At 35.8% G+C, this 8,947-nt stretch overlaps 1 long non-coding RNA gene across 1 annotated transcript; it reads right to left on the bottom strand.

The window, feature by feature from the left end:
• Positions 1-288: 288 nt before the first annotated feature.
• On the bottom strand, positions 289-7,775 carry LOC149414072 (uncharacterized). Its single transcript, XR_016304097.1, has 4 exons — positions 7,719-7,775; positions 5,636-5,687; positions 2,253-2,430; positions 289-1,354 (listed from the first exon to the last, which is right to left on the bottom strand). It is a non-coding gene; the product is annotated as an uncharacterized LOC149414072 (long non-coding RNA).
• Between the last annotated feature and the right edge of the window lie 1,172 nt (positions 7,776-8,947).

The following is an 8,947-nucleotide window of genomic DNA, read 5'->3' as shown; positions in this document are numbered from 1 at the left end:
GCTATTTTAGCACTAGCATACATTTGATGGAAGAATGCTTTCAAAAGACATCAGTTAATTTTTTTACCAGTATTAGATATATTAATCGTAAAATTAGAAAATGTTTGTAGAACTACTTAAAATATACGTTTTTGTTGTTTATTTTTTAAATTATTACCTCATTTTTAATTAAAAATAATGAAAATCACCACAAAATATATTATTTTTCATTTCCTTGAACTTTTCAAATACAAAATTATTATTTTCAATACGGCGCACATTTACATAAAATACATTCAAGTCATGCCAATCATGTGATCAACAGATATTTTTTTAATTATGTGGTTCTTAATTTGAGATATATTGTTTCTCATCGGTCATGATCATGCATCGATTTTATCTATAATATTTGACTCGTTTCTCATCGGTCATGATCATGCATCGATTTTATCTATAATATTTGACTCGACTTCATGTATTAGAACGTGCCTTATCAAATACACCTTTTTAGAGCACGAATAGTCGCAGTCAGGGCACGAGAATTGTTTTTCTCCCGTGTGAGAACGAATGTGACTTTTTAAATTCGTATATATTGCACATGAATAGTCACATTCAGGACATGAGAATGGTTTAGCTCCACTGTGAGTCATAATGTGCCTTTTTAAAGTTGACTTTTGTGAACATGAAAATACGCATTCGAGACACGCATATGGTTTTTCTCCGCTGTGAGTTCGCATGTGACTAATTAAACACGACTTTTTTGAGCACGAATAGTCGCAATGGGAACAGGAGAATGACCTTTCTCCGCTGTAAGTCACCGTATGGTTTTTTAAATCCGTCTCGATTGAAGTAGAATAGCTGCAATCAGAACATGAGAATGGTTTCTCTCCGCGGTGAGACAAGACGTGTCTTTTTAAAAATGCCACATGTGTAGTTTTATAGTTGCAGTAGGAGCACAGGAATGGTTTTTCGCCTCTGTGAGTCACCATGTGTTTTTTTAACAATGTCTTTTGTATACATGAATAGTTACAGATGGAACACAAAAGTGGTTTTTTCTCTCTGTGAGTCACCATGTGTTTTTCTAACAATCTCTTACGTGTACAGGTATAGTTACAGATGCAACAAGAGAGTGACTTTTTTAAACTGTGAGCCAGCATGTGCCTTATAGGAAAATTGCTGGAGTACGTTTCAGTGAATTCAGAACACGAGAGCGGTTTAGTTCCGATAGAAGTCAAAGGGAGAAATTTTAATTTCGGCTCTTGTTTAGTTGTATTGCTCCATTTGGAACCTAAAACTGAATTTGGTGTCAAAAGAGTCAACTCAAAAGGCGCTTTATTCACGCTAAAGCTGCTATTTTCTTCCGAATAATTTGTTCCTGAAAAAATAATTAGGCGTTTTATCATATGCTTCTTAGTAGCCATAAGCATATACAGAACAAATTCTATAAATAAAAATTTAAAAAATTACCTATTTTAATAATTTATATCATCATCAAAGAATACCTAACGACGCATTTCTTAGACGTCATTGTGTAAATAGTATTTGGTTGAGTTAGTTAACAAAGAATAATTATTCTGAGATTCGTTAGTACTCTGAAATAAGAGTTGCAAACAAACTAACTATCACGACGTCGCACTGCAGGAGAAAGCAGAGAAGATCATGAAACAGTACAACTCTTTCTTGGCCTAAAATCCTTGCTTCATTAACTCATATATACTCATTTATTATTCCGACTCCGCCTTTATACGTGCATCAACTCTACGTGTACGAAGCACCTCTTTCATAGTCAATGTTCATTATGCTTACATCATTCTCGCACTGTTTCCGAATCTCCACATTTGCGAAACAAGCACACATGGCTGTATCATGGAGGTATGGTGGAGAGCGTTCAGAAGAAATTTCTGTGATTTCTCTACCTGAGGGAGTACGGCTACTACCCGTGGCTCTCCCTACTGACTTTGTCTTGGGTATTTTGAATTACACACATGGCACAGCTATCTTATTTACAGCATTCTTTCTGATTTCATGCTTCCTTTTCTTCTTCTTTCATGCTTCACTGCAGTAAGTCGGAGATGGTTTTGATATTTCCGCGTCCAGTACTCCATTGAAAAGTAGTAACCGGTACGCCCCATCCCCAAACATTCATACGGGAGGGTTCGACCAGTCTTTATGAGAATTTAAAAGAATTAGATATGTCTTTAATTAAATTCAAGTATCAGATAATATGCGAGTTCATTATTTATGTAAATCATATTGAGGAAATTTGGTTTTACCCGTCGTTTGGTGAATTCTTTCTGAGTGCTCCAGGCATTCCATTTTAACATCCGGAAGATAAATGTCAATGTCATCATACGACATTACATCTCCGTCTTCTTCGTGTGTCCCTGGTTCTGCCTTGATGATGATTGTCTCTAGATTAGAATTATCCATTGTGTCTAGAACCTTGTTTACCTGGAAATCGAGAGAATTGACTGTACTTGGAATGTGTACTTGGAACAATCCATCCCTTTACACCAGGGGTGCTCAAACGGTCGATCGCGATCGACCGGTCGATCGCGAGTGCTTTTTGAGTCGATCTCGAGAAAAATTTCCCATTTTTCATGTCTTCTTTTTTACTATTTATTTGTAGCTTGTACAATTCAAAATATCGCAATCGACTAACTGACTAACATAATTATGTCATCGTGCTTGCGATTAGCACTCGGTAATTACGTACCATCGTATGAAAAGTATGCTGAGGACACGCAGTGCCACGCTTCAACATCCAAAGTCATTATTTAGTTAAGTTTAGAAACTAGAACTCGTTTGTTTTTTGTAAGAACCAATAAACTTGCAATTTTTATTAAATATAAGTTTTTTCATTGACTTTTTAGTGCAGACCTCCGCCTACCTTGACTAAAAAATGCATATTGCGAACTAATTTCTGTCGTTCCTCCAAATTCTATGTGGATTCGTAGCCATGCAATTATGCAACGTCCCTATATATACACTTATACCTGCGCCACGATACACCCTACCTACATAGAGGATAATACAGCATCACACATACTTGCAGCCTCTCAGAGTCGATCGATCGGAATCTAATAATATTGAGGTAGATCGCCAGCAGTTCAAGTTTGAGCGCCCCTGCTTTACACCTATTAAGGCCAACCGTTGGGGAATCTCAACCGGCTGATTAGACTGTCAGAGCTTGGAGGAAAATCTCACTCAGTTATTGAAATGACCACTAAACATTTCAGAAGGTTAGGAATCCAAGGGATCGTCAACAGAGCCGAGTTAGTTCAAGGCATGTGATCTCGCCATTTGCAATACAGGAGATTGGGCAATTTTGAGAGATACTCTTCACAGACACCAAAAAACGGTAGAATCTTTTTGTGAGATACATATTGTAGACGGTACCTACCAGCGAATAACATAAATTATTTACCTATTATGGCAACATTCTGGACAGGTACCGTGTAAATGGTACCCACAGCGGGCAGCGGAGAGAGGAGGAAGCAGGGGGGGTCGACTCCGACCTAAATTTTGGTCCTAGAATGGTGGTGCTTTGGTGACGTCATAGCAATATTTAAAATGCCAATATCCAATAGGAACACTTTGAACGCCATAGAAGAACTGAGTTGTATAAAATGGGATATCTGTGGTAACAAAAGTCAAAACACCACATGTTTATGGTTCTTCGCCGACGTAAATATTTGTGAAAAGTGAAAGTAGTTTTTTTGCAAAGTTCGCATTTTGCAAAAAAATTAAAAACGACTTGTGGCTCGTTGAAAAAAGATGCTTTGCCGACCCTTAATCTTCCAGATATCGGAATATATCGGGATTTACCTGGTGCACAAGGGACCCGGGATGTTAACCAAAATGCAGGTGCGAATCTCCCTCTGTTTGTTCAATGTTTCTAATGTAACTTATCATTAACTTGAATCACCTCAGAATTGAATCTATTTTCTTTTTTAGACCGTATTCGTGTTCCACGTGTACCCCCAGTGTACTACTGCAGAAATTGTGGTGCCCTCCAAGATCACAATTACAGTTTTAAAGGTATAAATCTCTATCGACCTTAATATTATTCATATGATTGTGAGTGTTGGTAGAGAGATAGAATGAAAGAATAGACGTTGATTTGAGTCGTTATTATGATAAAGATATTCATTTAATAGAATTATTATTTCTTCAAACCCAGCAACTGAATTACAGATATAATATTTTATGTTTTGTTTGAGTAATGTGATGATGTGATGTTTATTTATTTCAGAAGCTAATGTCTTCCCTGAACCCAGCAGCGGGCCCATTGCTGCCAAAATGGACGTAGAAGCGTATACCTTCATACGCTTCTATATACAACTGTTTTATTTTTCTCTAAAGGAAATAATATTCTAATATTCTGTTTTGGTGTGTTAACATTTTATTGTCATTTAAAATGTGTTTTGTGTTTACACAAGCTTGTATGTCCCTTTTTTGTGTTATCTGTGTTTGAGTACCTAATAAAATAATTCATGCAATTACGAGTTTTTCATTTTTAAATAATATTTTAGGCTAATAAATGGGGACCGTATTTATATTGTCTATGGTAGTACCGTTTTTTTTTTTTTACTTTCCTCTATATTTGGTCGATGGTTTGTGACGTCGTGACAACATATTCCCTTCTCTTTCTTTTTCTCTTAGTTCCAAAAAAATCCGTCGGACGAAATATGTTCAGTACTAAAAGCACGAAGATGACGATCTAGGTGTAGGTTCATTTATGGGAGGAAGATTCTTGATTTCCCGTTTGCCTTGACTGGAGGTGTTTTTTGGTTCAGACCGTCTACATTCTAGAAACTTCCATTTAAATTTATTGTCGCGTATAACTGGTAACGATGTGTTTTAAATAAACTTAGTGAACTTCAATCTTCTTTTTATTCAAACAACCTTCTGATATTTAGAGACATGTTAGAACCCGTTTTCACCTACAAAACAAGTAATTCTAAAATATCCCAGCCTGACACGGTCTAATAAAAGTTATGCTATCTCATTTCGTATTACTGTGATAAATATAATTTAAACAGATTTATAAAAAGAGAATACCGTGCTTTCAGTTTGCATACAGAAATTTACAATAGAGGCTTCAGAAATATTAGAAATAATTCCATGAAACAATATTTGGATTTTGAGAAACATACGATAAAATACCATCGATAGGGGACTTTAAAAACTGTTTACATAAAAAAATTTTTAACGCGTATGTTGATTTGTTGTAATAAAATCGGAAAGAGTTTTTCATCTGCTTTCAACAACAGTATTTTATTTTGAAACAAGTTCAAAAACAGCGAATGTATGTGTGCCTTTTAAAGGAAAGAAATGAGAGGAAGTTCTGGGAAAGGTAAAAGGTATGAGGATAGGGTAGGAATCTAGATTTCAGTGTGTTAAGGAGTGACGGACAATGAATATATCCCCCCCCCCCAAAATAAAAACTTTTCAAAAGTTAAGCTTTAAAAAATTAAGATGAATTTATCTGCATCGGCGATTTAATCCAATATTATATTTGTATGCCTTTCTTGAAAGAATTGAGGTTTTATATTGCCAAAACTATTTATTCATATTCATATTGCTTATGTACAGGCGCAAACAGTCCATCTTAAATTTTAAAGAATAACTTGCTTTTTACACTAACACTTACACTTTATATGCACTTTTTGTGTTTTTTCGTGAAATAATAAAATAAGCGCCATCTATAAAAAAGCAGATAACATATTATTTTAGGTATGCCCTAATAATTTCATTTTTTGTCAATAAAAGTTCAAAATTTCACGCGAATTTCGACAGCGTTTATTTCTACTCTGACGTTTCAACTAACTAACTAATTAACTAACTAACTAACCATCACGCCGTTTCCCCGCAGGGGTAGGCAGAGAGGACGGACCGCCAAACAACTCAGTCTTGGCACACACTCCTTGCCTCATTCACATTCATACATCGTCTCATACATACTCTTCTATTGTTCTGCCTCTTGACATGGCCCGACTCAAGTATCTGATTCACTTGGTCGTGCCATGTCTTCCTCGGGCGTCCCCGACTTCTGCTACCATTCACATTTGCATCATATATTCTCCTTATACTCCTTTCTTCGCTCATTCGCTCTACATGCCCAAACCATCTAAGCGTCACTTTCTTGATCTTACTCATTACGCTTACGTCAGCCTTGCACTCTTTGCGGATATCCACATTCCTCACACGATCATACATGGTTTTACCACACATACGCCTCAGGGATCTCATTTCAACAGCATTCAATCTACTTTCATCCTTTCTTTGCCAGTTCCATGCCTCACTTCCATACATCAGGGTAGGTACCAGCACTCCATTGTGGACTGCTAACTTCGCTTCTTTGGACAATTTTTTGTTAGCGCCAACTGCGTTCAGTCCTCCATTAATGGAGTTACCTGCATTTACTCTTCTTTCAATATCTCTGTCAGCCTTCCCATCTCTCGTAAACATGCTTCCTAAATACACAAATTCATCCACCTGCTCCAAGTATCAATCACGTTTCAATGTCATTATAAATACGCACAAATGAATTAAATATCCCAAAATAAGCACCTAATAGGTCGCTTTTGTACAAGTTTTTCCATCTTACCCGACGTAAGCAGTCGTTTCTTGCTAGTAATAAAGTTGAAAAAAAAAATTAAGTTTATAGCGTGAAGCGAAATTCTGCACTTAACAGAATAAAGTACGATGCGAGTCCACTGTAGTCACACTTCTTGCGCTTACATGACGTACAAACAGTATATAAATTACAAATTAATTAATTAAATTATGACGGCCGGCGTGGTCTAGTGGTATACGCTTTTGACTACAGATCCGAAGGTCGCGGGTTCGAACCCGGCGTGCGCAAATAAATTTTATTTGATTAATTTGTGTTATTTCACAATTAATTAATTTAAAATAATATATAGTATATTTGCGGCACGTTCCAGAGTGGAAGATACTCTCAGTATCGCCCTGGTGTAAGACCACCATTCAGAATTGAAACGTTGCTTGAAATGGCTTTAGCCGTGTTTGGTGACCAGATCTGAATAGCCAGGTACTTCCCCACCTTCCTCTTCCCCATCTCCCTCCCCTCCCCAATACCCTCAGCCTCACATCATACCCCAATTGGGGATGCCATAGTCTCACTGGCTCCAGACGGGAGCAGTTGGGACTCTTGTGCGGTAATACTGTAAAAAAAAAAAAAAAAAAAATGACTCTAAATAGTGCGCAGGTTGACAGAAACAAATTACAGTAAACATCGTAGAAGTATATTCACTCCGCCAGCTTCATGGAGGCATATTTGTTACAAATCAAGTAACTCCCGAAGCTGATGACTTGCTGAATAAGTTAATATTTCCATGACTATGATATCCAAAAACTATAACAAACTTTATGTAGGAGAATGTTGCAATAAGACATAAAATAGAGCTGTGGCAGAAGTTGCTCTGAGTTGGATCAATGCTTCTACACAAAAAAAAACACCAAAAAGAAAAATTCAATGTACTTGCATTGTAATAACCTTATTTCGTATTAAATAGTATGTCTTTAGAACTGTAGATTACAATCCCAGGTTTCACACTGTTAAAAACTAGTAAATAAACCCACGAAAATATAGTTGCTTTCTTTTTTACACGCATCGCGCGAACCTCTTGCCAAATGTATCCACTAATACGTAAATTCTAGTATATAAATAATAATAATAACGTTTTTAGTATTCAATGCGTTATGCTTACCTACATATTTTGCCAAACAGTTGCAAAGTTTTCAAATATGCGTGAAGTCAAACATAACCTACAGAATTAATAGTGACAGCATAAATATACCACTCTCAGTGACAGTAAGCGTCCACCCATTGTTGCCATGTCAAGAAATAAACACTCACCATAAATGCTCACGAATCATATTTATTTATTTCTTAAACAGTATAAAGCATTTACGAACTGAAGAGCGATTTACGAAGAGAATGGTGGGTACCTAGCAACCAATTAGCTACAACTCAATAAAGGGGGTGACAGATTACCCTATAAGTACAAAGAGTTTTATATAACTCTATATTGCTGGCCATACAACCCCATACATACCTGTCACTCCTAAAAAGATGATTTTATAACTTCCGATTTTATGTCCGGATTAAATCTTCCCCATAGGAAAAACTAAACCCTTCCACACACTTTTCCACAAATGATCATCTAGTCCAGAGGTCGGCAAACTTATTTGCCAAAGAGCCAAATATGTACATTACAACGATTTAAAAAAAAAATAAGAGCCAATTATAAAAGCATTATAATAATCAGTTAAGTATTTTAATATTAAGTATTACACTATTACGTAATTATGATTATTACCTATTCATATATTAAGTTGAGATATAATTATTTTATTTCAAACAAATAAACAGGCAAAATGAGAAATTTCTTACAATCAAACTGATTGATCAGTTTTGTAAGATTTAAGTAACGTAAAATATTGAACAAAGAAAAATTTAAAAAAATTTTTAAAAATAATATATATTAAACCATGACAATGACAATCATAATAAGTACTTAATGCGAACCATGTCCTTGCATTTCCTTCGAAAGTTTGAGTAAGTCAGGTTTGTATGTTTTTGTTCTAATTTTAGGCACGATTCCAGGTTGTCATCAATAAGACGACTTCTCAGTTTACTCTTGATAAAGTTCATGCTTGAAAAGATTGTTCGCATGAATATGTAGAACCGAAATGGGATAGTACAGAAAAAGCAAGGTTTTTCAGCTGGTCATAAGAGTTGCGAATACTATTCCAAGCGTTGAATATGATCATGTCTTCCTTCTCTAGGTCTTTCAAGGTAGACCACTTGTGTTGTGAAATAAGCTCACATTTTTTCTTCTCCAGTATTTATAAATCAACACAAAGACGTTCAAATTTAGAGCTCCATATTTAGTAGTGCTTGTCAATGAAAGAATTATTTTCTTGGCGATGCTTC

This window comes from Hesperophylax consimilis, chromosome 20 (genome assembly GCF_061612785.1).
Source record: "Hesperophylax consimilis isolate HC1 chromosome 20, BYU_Hcon_1.0, whole genome shotgun sequence".
Lineage (NCBI taxonomy): Eukaryota > Metazoa > Arthropoda > Insecta > Trichoptera > Limnephilidae > Hesperophylax > Hesperophylax consimilis.
The sequence above is the reverse complement of the archived record's forward strand: the minus strand, read 5'-3'. Positions and strand labels throughout refer to the sequence as shown.